We start from the raw sequence: 13,421 nt of genomic DNA on the forward strand, positions 1-13,421 counted from the left end.
CCATGTTAATGGTCACCAGAGAGCATCCACTACAAAAGAATATCTACCACTAAACCACCAAGTACACAGGACAGCATAACTTGGCCAGATCGGCCAGCCTCTGTCATCAGATGCCAGTGCACAAACAATGGTGCATGAATGGAGTAGCCCTGGTGGCAGCGATGAAGGGGTCCAATATAATACGCCTTACAACTTGAGACCAATCAGCCACCTGATGGAAAGTCCTGCTGTGCCACCACCACTGAGCTTGGAATCTCATTGCTAAGTGAAGCTTGTACCACAATAGTTCTTCCTGCAAAGATCCTCTGCTATTGGCTGAACACCACTTGTTCCCAATCCCCTCTAGTGGATGTGTCTCTGTGCTGTTTTTCAGCCCTTTTGTCCTCTTTCCTCATGCTGAGTTTTCATGGAAAGGACAGCTAGGAGAAGGAAAGTAGAGAAAAGGGAATATATAGAAGGAAATGCCTCAAGAATTGATGGTTGCATGGTTATAATTTTGTATTTCATTGTATAATTTGTAGGTTAGTCTATAACATTTATAGATACACTATTTAATTCAACAAATATTTATTAAGCACCTACTATGGCTTAGCCTACTCTTTATTAAACATGTGCTAGGGTTGGGCAATGGTTATATAGAGATAAATAAGATAATGTCCTTGTTTTCACAAGAACTTACCTTCTTAAAATATGTGACCTATAAGCAGGTAAGTTAAGGGTTATAGATGCTAAGAAAAACTCTGTTTAGGTAGAGTAACTAAATAACTTAAAGGGGGCACTAACTTGGGATAAGCTGACTTACACAGAATATCGGGACAACAGCATAAAACAGAATGGCCCAAGAAAAACCAGGACATAGTTTCACATTATGAATAAAATAAGGCACACAAAGCACACAAAGGAAAGAGCAGCCAGTTTCACAGGCTGATATCAGGAATGACTTCTTTAAAGATATTTTTGAGCTGAATCATAAAAGATGGTTGGGTATTGCAGGTGGACACTGAGGAAACTCATTTCAAACCATGAAAAGCACCAAGGTGTGGAAGAGAAAAGATCAAATAGCAAGTGATTCAGTCTGGCTGGAGTGGAGGTTCTGAAGAGAAGAGGTAGAGACTGAGACTGGAGAGTTAGGAGAGTATAGACCATGGAGACAGGACCTTGTATGTTATACTGGGGAGACTGGAGTTCTCCAGTGGGGATAGGGAGTCACTGCACAGCTTTAAGCAGGAGAAGAACATGACTGCATTCGAATTTTAAAAAAATTAACTCTGGCAGTAATGCATGAGATGGATTGAAGGGGCTGGAACATAAGGCTATAAGCATATTTCGAGCTTAAGGATCAATTTTGGGATCAGTGATCATACAAAGGTGGTTTGCTGGTTATCTACTATGTTCCAGACTTTTACAGGGTATTGGGCCATTTAATTCTACAGCCACTGTTGGAGGCGAGAATTACTCTGATGGGTTGAATTGTGTCCCCTCAAGATTCATATGCTGAAGCCTAATTCTCAGTGCCTCAGAATATGGCCTTTTTGGCAACGTGGTCATGGCAAACATAATTAGTTAAGATGAGGCCATACAGGAGTAGGCCATGATCCAATGTGACTGATGTCGTTATAAAAAGGGGAAATTTGGACACATACAGAAACAGAGAGAACACCATGTGAAGACGATGGCAGAGATCAGAGTGATGCAGCTGCAGCCAAGGAAACCAATGACTGGCAGAAATCCACCAGAAGTTAGCAAGGAGGCATGGAATAGACTCTCCTTCACAGCCCTCAGAAGGAACCGATTCTGCCAACACCTTGATCTTGTACTTCTAGCTTCCAGAACTGTGAGTCTATAAATTTCTGTTGTCTAAGCACCCAGCCTGTGGTAGTTTGTTATGGCAGCCCTAGCAAACTAATACAATTACTTTTTCCATCTTACAGATGAGGAAATTGAAGTTCAGAGAGACTAAGTAACATGCTCATCAGACGGTAAGCAGAGCCAGGATTTGAACTAGCATCTGTTCTATCCATAGTCGGTGTTCTTCCCACCATCCGCACATCATTAATTCTTCAATGTTGCACCATTGTTTAACATACATACACCACAGTGAAGTCATTGCTTCATGCAATGTTGTCTGTAGAGCTCAAATGGGAACTCTGGGCTCTGGATTCTGTTTCCCTACAGAGCAGCTGCAGTGTTACTAGAATGTCATCATTTCTCCTTAGTAGAAAACGATTCTGGATTTCTTGATGGAGTAGGGCGGGGGGGGGGTACTTTTGTAACATGAGATTTTATTCTAGCCAAAGAAATAAAGAAAATCTCTTATTTTGGTTGATGTGTCAGCAACGGAATATATATGAGCTGTAAAAACAAGCAGATGTGGCTACAAAAGCCAGGTTGGCATCAGAATATTTCTTCTAATGTTCCAAGACAACAGCCTTTCTGTTTAGAAATCTGAAAATGGTCAGAGATTCTGCAACCCTTTTATCCAGACAAAAGGTGCAAATTGAAAGCCAGAGACTTTGCAGATGAGTCTTTCTTGGTCTTAAATATAGTGTAAATATAATACATTACACTGTTGCTTGGACTTGGTCTTGCTTTCTAAAATATTTTTTACTTATTTGACAACTTTGAAAAATCATGCCCTTAAGATAAGAATTGAGTTCTACACTTTGCCATAGTCCTCGCCATTCCACAATATTTACACTGGCCCTGCAGCACTCATTTAAGATCTGTAAACATTTCAGTTTATGACCCCTTGTCTAGGTAGTCAATAGTTTTTTATGATGTTCTGAGTTTCATGATTTGATAGCTCTAGTGTTTAATATCCAAATGATCCAAATGCAAAGCCCTTTTCATTTTCTTTCCCTTTTTAAAACAAAAGAAGGAAGACAGTGAAAGCTTCAGTCTATATTATATTTATACTCAAAGGAGCTAATGATATCCTAACCTAAGGACATATCTGGGAGAAAAAATTAGTTTTGTTATTTAAGGACAGTGCAAATTTTACCTAGTAAAAGCTTTATAAAATTATCCTCAGAGAACACTTACTTCTCTGCTTGAGTAGTGGTATATGCCATTCAGACTGAAGGACGTAGATGTGAAGGTAACATTTAATTCATTCCTCTCATTTCCATGTCTTTGGGGCTTTTGTGCTAACACTTAGCTGTAATGTCAACAAACACTAACTTTGAAATTTCCAAAGGTTTTCTTTTTTCCCCCTCTTTCCTCAAAAACATCCCTTTTCCTTTTGCACATTTACAAAATAAATCTGAAGTTATAACTTCAAACTTCCTTTAGCAAGAGCCCCGTTTCTTCACTAATAACAGGGTTTGCTTCAACTAAGCCCCAGAGCTTGCCAGCTCTCCACCCTCATTGGGGAGGAGAGAGGGAGATGAAGCAAACTGGTGATTGATGAGATCTTGTGGGGATGGCAGAAAATATTTCCAATTTTAATGTATTAGGCTTATATTGACAAAGAAACCATAGCTCTTTATTTTTAATTAATTAATTTAATTTATTTATTTTTGGCTGCATTGGGTTTTTCTTGCTGCATGCGGGCTTTCTTTAGTTGTGGCGAGTGGGTTTACTCTTTGTTGCGGTGCGCAGGCTTCTCATTGCAGTGGCTTCTCTTGTTGTGGAGCATGGGATCTAGGTGTGCAGGCTTCAGTAGTTGTGGCACACGGGCTCTAGAGTGCAGGCTCAGTAGTTGTGGTGCATGGGCTTAGTTGCCCCATGGCATATGGGATCTTCCTGGACCAGGGCTCAAACCCATGTCCCTTGCATTGGCAGGCGGATTCTTAACCACTGCGCCACCAGGGAAGCCCGAAACCATAAGCTCTTAAAAACTTACTTCATTCACATATTTTTTGGCCAGCGAAAAGTTTCACCATTGCCAAGTAAAAGTGCTTGCTTTATTTCTCTCACTTCTGCTGACATATAAAATTTTTTGGAAAGACTTAATTAGAATCAGAAAGCAGCAGATCCAGCCAGAACTGGTGATGGAGACAAGGTGTTTGGTAGCTGGATCTTGCTAGGTTTTTTGCTATTTTCCTGGTTTTGCTATAGACGGTAGTTGAGGAGGTACAGTCCTTTGACACAAGAGAGCGCCTCTTACCCTGGAGTCCATTTACTACTGAGGAAAAGGAAAATGAGGGCTGTGTGTACTATTCTTACCAATATGGATGCTGCTGACCTTGGAGGATGCAAAAGAATAAATGCTGTTTTATGATTCTTGGAATAGCTGCTGCAGTGAAAAAAAGACTTGAATTCTTGATGAATTCTTTAGAAAAATGATCTTTTCAGTCTGTTCAGCCCTATACTTAAAACCGGAAATGAAAGAGTTAAAGAAGTTGAGAAAATAAAGACCTTCTCTAATCAGGAGTTTGGGGGAAGAAGTGGGTGGATCCATTTGAAGCTTGCCAAATCTTGCCTTTCTGTTTACTTCCCTCTTGTGCAATCATTCTTCACCATGCTCTTGTTGATGTTAACATTTAATGAGGGCCAAAAATATGCTAAGCCCTCAGTGGTACATAGAATGAGCAAAGCCCTTTCTCTGAAGTTCACATCAAGACACAAAGGGGGTAGAGAAAGAAAAGTTGAAGACAGGAGCTATAACTATAGAATTATAAAATGAATTCCACCAGCTGTTCTCAAAACAACACAAAATACTGCCCCTTCCCAATAAAAAACAAAATGCAACCCACAATGAGACACATCAATTGATAGTCAGACTATATATACTAGAATATGTGAAAAAATATATTTTCAATGAATATATGCTCATGAATTTATTCCTTTACTCCCCTCATTCGAAAAATATTTATTGCGTTATTACAAAGTCCTGGTTTTTCATGGGATAAAAACGTGTTTCTATAATATTCCTGACCTAAAGGAATTTCTGATCTGGTAAGAAAGATAAAGACAAAATATGCACATGGTATCTGTTGATTGGATAACACCACACTCTTATTAATAGGAAGTCAATGACTCTTCCCACCCGAGTACCATCTATTTCTCTCCATCCCCAAACCTTAGTCTGGATCCCAACATGTCCTTCCTGGTCTCCTAATTTCAGTCTTGCTCTTCTCTTGTCCATTCTTTATTCAGTAGTTGGAGGGCTTTTCTTATCTGGAGCAGGCCTGGAGCGTATGTAAGATTTGGACTCCAGAAGGGAGCTGGGAATGTCCTCAGAAAAAGAAATTCCCATGTGAGGGAAGCAAGTGAAAGAATAATAGTTCCTTTAAGTAAATGAAACATGTTCCTGTGCCTGGGTGTTGGGTCAGGAGGTGGTGAGAGATGAGGAGGGACAGGCAGGCAGGGTCTTGCAGATTACATGAAGGAGCTTGTGCTTTCTTTCATAGGAGAGTAATTGAAGGCGTGGAAGGGTTTGCAGAAATGCAGGGTATCCCTTCACACTTCCTGCTTTCCACACGTCTCCACCTTTTTGTGCCCATTGGACGTTTTACTCTTCCTTGAGAGCATTCTATTATGATTCCTTTCCATATCTGCAAATGACAATCAGATTTCAGCATCCAGAATTATGGCAGGTTGAGTTAACACAGATAGATATCTTTCCTTTTAGATATACTTGTCTGCAGTGGATAAAATACTTAAAACAAAATAAAATACTATGAAATTTACCCATAGGGAAAGGAAACTCTCAAGTGCTAGGAGGTAAAATGGGATTTTAAAGTCAAAGCAGTGAGTGTCTAAGCCAATGCTAGGGGGTATCTAACCCAAATAAAAGCTCTTAAATGCTAAACACTGAAATTTTGATGTCCTCACAGGGAATCCCAAGCCAGGACCATATTATTATAGTTGGCCAGGCTCTCATAACAGCACCAAAACTGTACAGGTTAAAGCAACAGAAATTTATTCTGTCACAGTTCTGGAGGCTAGAAGTCTGAGATCAAGGTGTTGACAGCCTTCTAGAGGGTCTGAGGGAAAATCTGTTCCATGCCTTTCACCTGGCTTCTGGTGGTAGCTGGCAATCCTTGGTTTTCCTTGGCTTGTATATCACTCCAATCCCTGTCTCCATTGTTAGATGGCCTTCTTTCCTGTGTTTCTGTATCAAAATTTCCCTCTCCTTTCTCTTATAAAGATTCAAGTCATTGGATACTATTTATTGGATCCAATATGACCTCATCTTAATTGGAGTACATCTGCAAAGTTCCTATTTCCAATTGAAGTCACATTCACAGGTATTAGGAGCTATGACTTGAACATATCGTTTTGGGGAACACAATTCAATTCACTACAAGGACATTAATATAAAATTTGGTCCCAGGGTAGTGAAATACTGATAGTGCCACATCAATGCAAACATCTCCTACAATCAAGTCACGTAGGACTCCAACAAACACACACACATACACATCTGAAGATTAGCTCACAGTAAAAAAAATTACAGCACATACAAGGGCATGATCTACCAATGCTCTACAATAAAGAAGTATCACATAAAACACTAAGGGACAAAAATTTGAAATAATAAAAATATCCAAAGGATTTGCAATTATGAGAAGAATCTACTATAAAATAGTTACTGAAGTGTTTAAGACATAAAAGAAAAAACAGAAAATAAAATGAAAGATGAGAGGAAGAATAATGTGGACTTGGAAAAGAGAACATAGATCCTCTAGAAATAAAAAATATAGTTATTAAAGTTACAAACTTAATAAATTGGCTAAGCAATAGATTAGACATAGCCAAAGGAAAAAATCAGCACTTTGGAAGATGAATCTGGAGCAAGTGTTCAGAAAGAAGGACAAACTGATGAAGACATTAAATGTATATATATACATATATATGTAAAAGACTGAGTAAGGGGCATGGAAGACTGAAAAAGAAAATCCAATATATATTCAAAATAACTCCAGAGGAAAAAAAGAAAATTAATGTGAATGAGGCAATATGTTAAAAGACAATGACTGATAATTTTCCAAAATTAAGAAAAGTCATGATCCTCAGATTGACCCCTGAGCACTCCAGATGCTCAATAGACTGCAGAATACCAAAGACAAAGAATAAATATTAAAAAACAAACAAACAAACAAAAAACCTATAAAGGAACACCAATTAGATTGGCAACAAAATTTCTCATCAGCAAAAGTAAAGGCCAGAAGAAAATAAAACAATACCTTTAAAATACTAGGAACAATAACAGTCAACTAGAATTATCCACCAGGGGACCTATCATTCAAGAAGGAGTCTAAGAGAAAGCTAAACTGAAAAAAGGGTAAGAGAATGAGTCACTAGTAATATAAACTCCATGATTTAGGAAGTAAAATGAAACCCAGAAGAAAAAGAGTAGAAATACAAAGCAATAGAAATTATAAAAAGTAAAACCACTAGCAATCCCATCTAATGAACACAGGTATAAAAACCATGAATGAAACATTAGCACGTCAAATCTAACAGTGTACCTTAAAAATACAGACAGGGTGCAGAGAAAGAGATGAATCGGCAGAGCACAGAGGCTTTTTAGGTCAGTGAAACTATTCTCTATGATACTATAGCAATGGATACAGGTCATACATTTGTCCAAACCCATAAAATGTACAACACCAAGAGTGAACCGTAATGTAACCTATGGATTTGGAGCAATAATGATGTGGCATTGAAGGTTCATCGACTGTAACGAATGTACCATTCTGGTTGGGGATGTTGATAATGGGGGAGTTTATGCATGTGTGGGGGAAATAGGTACATGCCTCTCAGTTTTGCTGTAAATCTAAAACTGCTCTAAAAATTAAAGTCTAAAAAAATACATGTGACAAGGAAGGGTTTATCTCAGATATATAAGGATGTATTAATATTAGAAAATGTAATAAAATCACAAATGTGTAAGAAACACATTTTAAAATGGAAAAGGGGGTAAAACAAAGTGCATAATATCTCAGTTGATCTAAAAAAAGTATTAGATGAAATCCAACATCCAGATGTTACTCAAGATACACACACACACATACACATACACACACGTAGCTAACTATGAATAAGAAGGGAACCCTTTAAACAGGTAAAGAACATCCACCTAACACTTACAGCAAATAACATAATCTATTTATTAAACGTTACACGCATTTCTGCAAAGTCCCAAATAACACAAGGATGCCAATTTACAAACATGATTGTTTAACTTTTTACTTTGAACTAATTTTAAACTTACAGAAAAGTTGAAAAAAACTAGAGAAAGTCTTTTTATATCAGCCACCCAGCATCCCCTCATATTAATATTTTATATGATCATAGTACAGTTATCAAACCAGGAAATTAATGTTGGTACAATATAATCAACTAAATACCTTATTCAAATTTTGCTCATTTACCACTGATGTCCTTTTCCTGGTCTAGTTTCCTATAAAAGATTCTAGTGATGTTTGCCACTGATGTCCTTTTCCTGGTCTAGTTTCCTATAAAAGATTCTACATTATGTTTCCTTGTTTAGACCTAACTGTCTCCAGTGATTTGTAATAGATCACCAGTGTTTCCTTGTCTTTTGTGACCTTGACACATTTGCAAGTGTTGATCAGTTCTTTTGTTGAGGGTCTCTTGGTTTGTATTTGTTTGATGTTTTCTTATGATTGGGCTGGGGTTATGCAATTTGGTAAGTCTAACACTGAAATAAGGTTGTATTCTTCTCAGTGCATCATACCATGGGGCTCAGTACCTCCATATGTACAAGGTGTAACAAGTTGTCAGAACAGCAAGACACTACAAGCCAGAAAACTTACTGGTTTAAGAATTGGAATGGGGCCTCCCTGGTGGCGCAGTGGTTGAGAGTCCGCCTGCCGATGCAGGGGATGCGGGTTCGTGCCCCGGTCTGGGAGGATCCCATATGCCGCGGAGCAGCTGGGCCCGTGAGCCATGGCCGCTGGGCCTGCGCGTCCGGAGCCTGTGCTCCACAACGGGAGAGGCCACAACAGTGAGAGGCCCGCATACCGAAGAAAAAAAAAAAAAAAAAGAATTGGAATGAATAAAGCAAATTGCCTTTTTTTTTTTTCACAGATAATGCTTGTCTACATAGAAAAGCCAAGACAATATACAAAACAACTATTAAAACCAATTATATAGTTTAACAAGTTTGCTGGATAAAAGATCAAAATATAAACTACCTTAATATTTTTATTCACATGCATTAATCAATCTGAAAATGTAATAATAATAGAATAAAGCATAACATAAAAATATCCAGGGTACCTAGAAGGAAATATAACAAAGATATACAAGATTTATGGAGAAATTTATTAAAAATTTATAAAACATGAAAGAATAACAAAACGCATATGAGATACACTTCATTCATGGACTGGAAAAATAAATAGTTAAAATAAAACAATTCTCTCTAAATTGATGTATAAATTCAATGTAATTTGAACCAAATTCTCAGCATAGCTTTTCTTGGAATTAGACAACTGATTCTAAAAAATTATAAGAAAATAAACCATCAAGAAGAACCAATACAATTTGATGTGAGATTTTTTAAATAAAGCTTTAGTAAATAATACTGTGCTTTTGATGCAAGGATAAATAAATAGATCAACTGAAAAAAATAGAGCAGAAACAAACTTACATATTTTGGGTACCTGGTATATGAAAGAGATGGCATTAAAAACCAATGAGGAAAGGATGGATTACTCAAAATGTTTTTTTTGATAACTGGTTATTCTTATTAACTGCCATGTCACACCATATAGATTAAAGGTCTAATCAAAATATCAACACCCTTAAAAGTCTAAAAGTCTAAAGTTAAAAAATCAAAATTACAGAAGTTCAGAAAACAACAGAGGAGACTATCTTAATGGCATAAATTAGGACAACTTAAAGCCTAAATAAATAAATAAGCCATACAGTAAAAATTGCATACAATTGACTACTCTAAAATTAAAAACTTTCACATAATAAAATACACATAAAGTAAGTGAAAGGACAGGTAAACAAAACATCACAAACTCTTATAATGGACAAAGAATTAGTATCCAGGACATCGCATAACCTAGATTATAAAATGCACATTTTTCACACTTTGATATCTCTAAATTTGGATATATCTTACTATTGAGAAAGCAATTGGCAATATCTGATCAAGTTAAGAATGCTCATACCCTCTGACCCAGCAATTCTGCTCCCAGATATATACCTTAAACCAGTGTTTTTCAAACCTTAGGTCCTAAACTCATTGTTGAATCACAGAAATAACTTAGTATGTCATTCTCAGAATTTAAAAAGGAATAGAATAGAATAGAGTAGAAATACAGCAGAACGTACCTCAATTTTGTTTCAGTTAAATGTATGTATATATGTTTATGTGTGTTTGCACCTGGGCCTGTGGATGACGATACATAATGTAGTCAGACTGTGGGTTCTTGTCAAAATGAGGATGAAAAACACTGTCCTAGTGAAATTCTGACAGACATGAACAAGGAGGCGTATATAAGAATGTTCACTGGAGAACTATACTTAATAGAAAAATCTTTGAAATGTGTAAATATTCATCAAAAATAGAAAAAATAGATTATTATAAACTCATAACAAAATAACATTAAACTGCAGAATATATTGAACTAAGTCTACAAGGATCAACTTGGAGAAATGTCAAAAACATAATTTGAATGGAAGATGTAACTTCCAAGAGTGCTTATAGAGTCTGATACTATTTTGAAATATTTTAAAAAATCAAAATCATACATTTTATAAATACAAGACCGCCAGGTAACGAGACTAGTAGTTACCTTTGGGAAAGGATGGAGAGAGAGAGAGGGAAGGAGAGAGGGAGAAGGAAAATTAAACTGTTGGTTGAAAGCTCTTTAATTCTGTTGGTAACATTTTCTTTTTTACTAATACAAGATCTCCAGGAAACTTGGCAAAATGTTGACGTTTATGTCTACTTAGTGTTATATTAATTGCTGTACTTTTTGACTATTTGCTTTGTTTTATAGTAAAAAAGAATAATTTCTTGAGAGCAAGACAAAGTAACACATGTATCATGTCCCATATTCTCAGCATCGAGGGCATGTTTGGGATACAGTGTGCTTAATTCATTTGTTAGTCAACCAGTGGGCTTTGGAATATTTAATGCCATTAGACAACATTCTAGTACCATATCTCATGTATGAAATAACCTGGTAGAGTCCTCAGGCTTACAGGGAGAGGGTGGGCAGCATTGGCAGGTGACAGCCTTGTGGCCAGTGGCTCCATTCATTCCAAAGTATTCCACAGGGAAGCAGTAGGAGACGTCAGACATCCCAGACAATGTATTTGTGATGAAGATGACAGTATGGAGAAAAATATCATTATCCTTCCTTCTTTAAGAACTCGAGATCAGAATCAGGAAGGGATGTTTGGTTGCCGGATGCCTTTCATCAGTGTCAAGAATTCCCAGGAGGATATCTTTCTCCCAAGAGACTGGGGGAAGGAGGAAATTAGGGCAGCAGGGGACCACCCAGTGTGTCTTAGACTGCCATTGAGTTGGAGATTCAGAGAAAGGGTGGGGGGCGGGAAGAGAGAGGCAAAGAGGGTCTCTGACTCCGGGAATGGCTGAATTCCTGCTCTGACCCTGTGTGGTTCTATAAATTCCACTGCAGCTCTCCTGGTGGGGAGCAGAGGCAGCTGTTTGTACTCAGGACACTTCCCCTTCCAGGCTGCAGCTGTGATGGATTCTGTTGCTCTCAGGGAGAGGACAGAAATAGGTTGGTGAAGGGATACAATTCCCTGGTTGAGAGAGAGAGAGAGAGTTGACAGAGAGGAAAGATTGTCCACACCCATTCTTCCCTGTCTGAGATGCTGCTTTGGAGAATATACAGTTCCAAGCCTTTTGAGGTTGATTAGAAGTGAAAGTGCACTTAGTAGCTGATCACAGTGCTAAGGAATCGATTTGCCCCAAATTAATTTTTAGTGCTTGTTACAGACTGACCATTGTTACCAATTAGGGGAGGTAGGGGGCAGAGGGAAATTTCTTAGGTATAATTTTAAAATTTCCCTGACTTGTCCTCTTTTAAGAGAGAAATCTGATGTATTTGGACAAAGAAGAGGGATTTTCTGTTCTTCTTTCCCTAGCAGTGGACTTGTCGGGGCGCAGGGAGAGAGAGGGTCTGTTCTCATTTGGAGAGTGAATGCACTGGCAGACCAGAACACAACGCAGGCTGGACAGAGCAAGTCCAGGACTGAAAAGGGATGCACCAGAGGAGAAAGGAGTTAAGGAGAAGGAATAGAGAACTAGAGAATGAAATAATACCTAAAAGTTATTGGGAGTTTACTCTAGATCAATCACTGTTCATAGCATCTTACATACATCATTTTATTTAACCCTCTAACAACCCTCAGATATAAGTACAGTAGAATTATTACAAATGAATAAAGTGAAGTACAGAAAGTAAGTAACTTACCTGTGGGAGTCAATTAAGTCAGCTCACCACTGTAGCTGTCCCTCAGTACCCGCTGCAGATTGGTTCCAGGACCCCCATGGATACCAACATCCACGGATGCTCAAGTCCCTTATACAAAATGGTGTAGTATTTGCATATAACCTATGCACATCCTCTTGTACACTTTACATCATTTCTAGATTACTTATAATATCTAGTACAAGATAAATGCTATGTAAATAGTTGCCTGTGCATGGCAAACTCAAGTTTTGCTTTTTGGAACTCTCTAAAAAAATTTTCCAAATACTTTCAATCCTCATTTGGTTGAATCCATGGATGTCAAACCTAGGGGTATGGAAGGCCTGTACAACAGTTCCCCTGCTTCTGAACACCTGGTAGGATCTCACATTCCTGCTTCCTGAAGGCAGATATTACCATTGACTTGCTTTGCCCTATAAAATATGAGTGGAGGTGACACACGCCACTCTGGACAGAGATTTAGGAAATAGTGCTTCTTCTGTCCTTGTTCCCTTCCCCTTACCATGACAAATCAGAAACACTCCAGATGGAGGCATTGTCATCAGCCTGGGTCACAGAGTGAAGAGACATGACCCAGTTGTGCATTGATCAGAAAGCCCAGCCTAGAAGCTTCAGCTATTTAAACAACTGTGTAAGCAGCTAATTCAATGAATTCAATTCTTTCTTACTTAAAATGCCTGCAGGGGTTTCTGTTTCCTTCCCTGACTGATACACTTAAAAAAGGACTCCTGCAGAATCTGATACAGTGAACCACTGCCTTCTTGACCCTCTCCCCTTCGTTTCCATGGCACTGCTCTTTTTTGAGTTTTCTGACTCCTTCCCAGTGCCCTTTACAGGTTTAGCACCTTCTGTCCATCCACAAATGTTGGTGTATTTCAGATTTGATTCCTGGTCATCTTCTCTTATTGCACAGTTTGCCTGTAAATTTATATCCACATGTTTATTTATCATCTATATCTATGCCTGCCAATACATGGATGGCTGTCTTCAGATCAGACCTCCCTTCTGAGCTCCAGAGCTGTA

The sequence above is a fragment of the Mesoplodon densirostris genome, chromosome 12 (assembly GCF_025265405.1).
Source record: "Mesoplodon densirostris isolate mMesDen1 chromosome 12, mMesDen1 primary haplotype, whole genome shotgun sequence".
In the NCBI taxonomy this organism is placed as follows: Eukaryota; Metazoa; Chordata; class Mammalia; order Artiodactyla; family Ziphiidae; genus Mesoplodon; species Mesoplodon densirostris.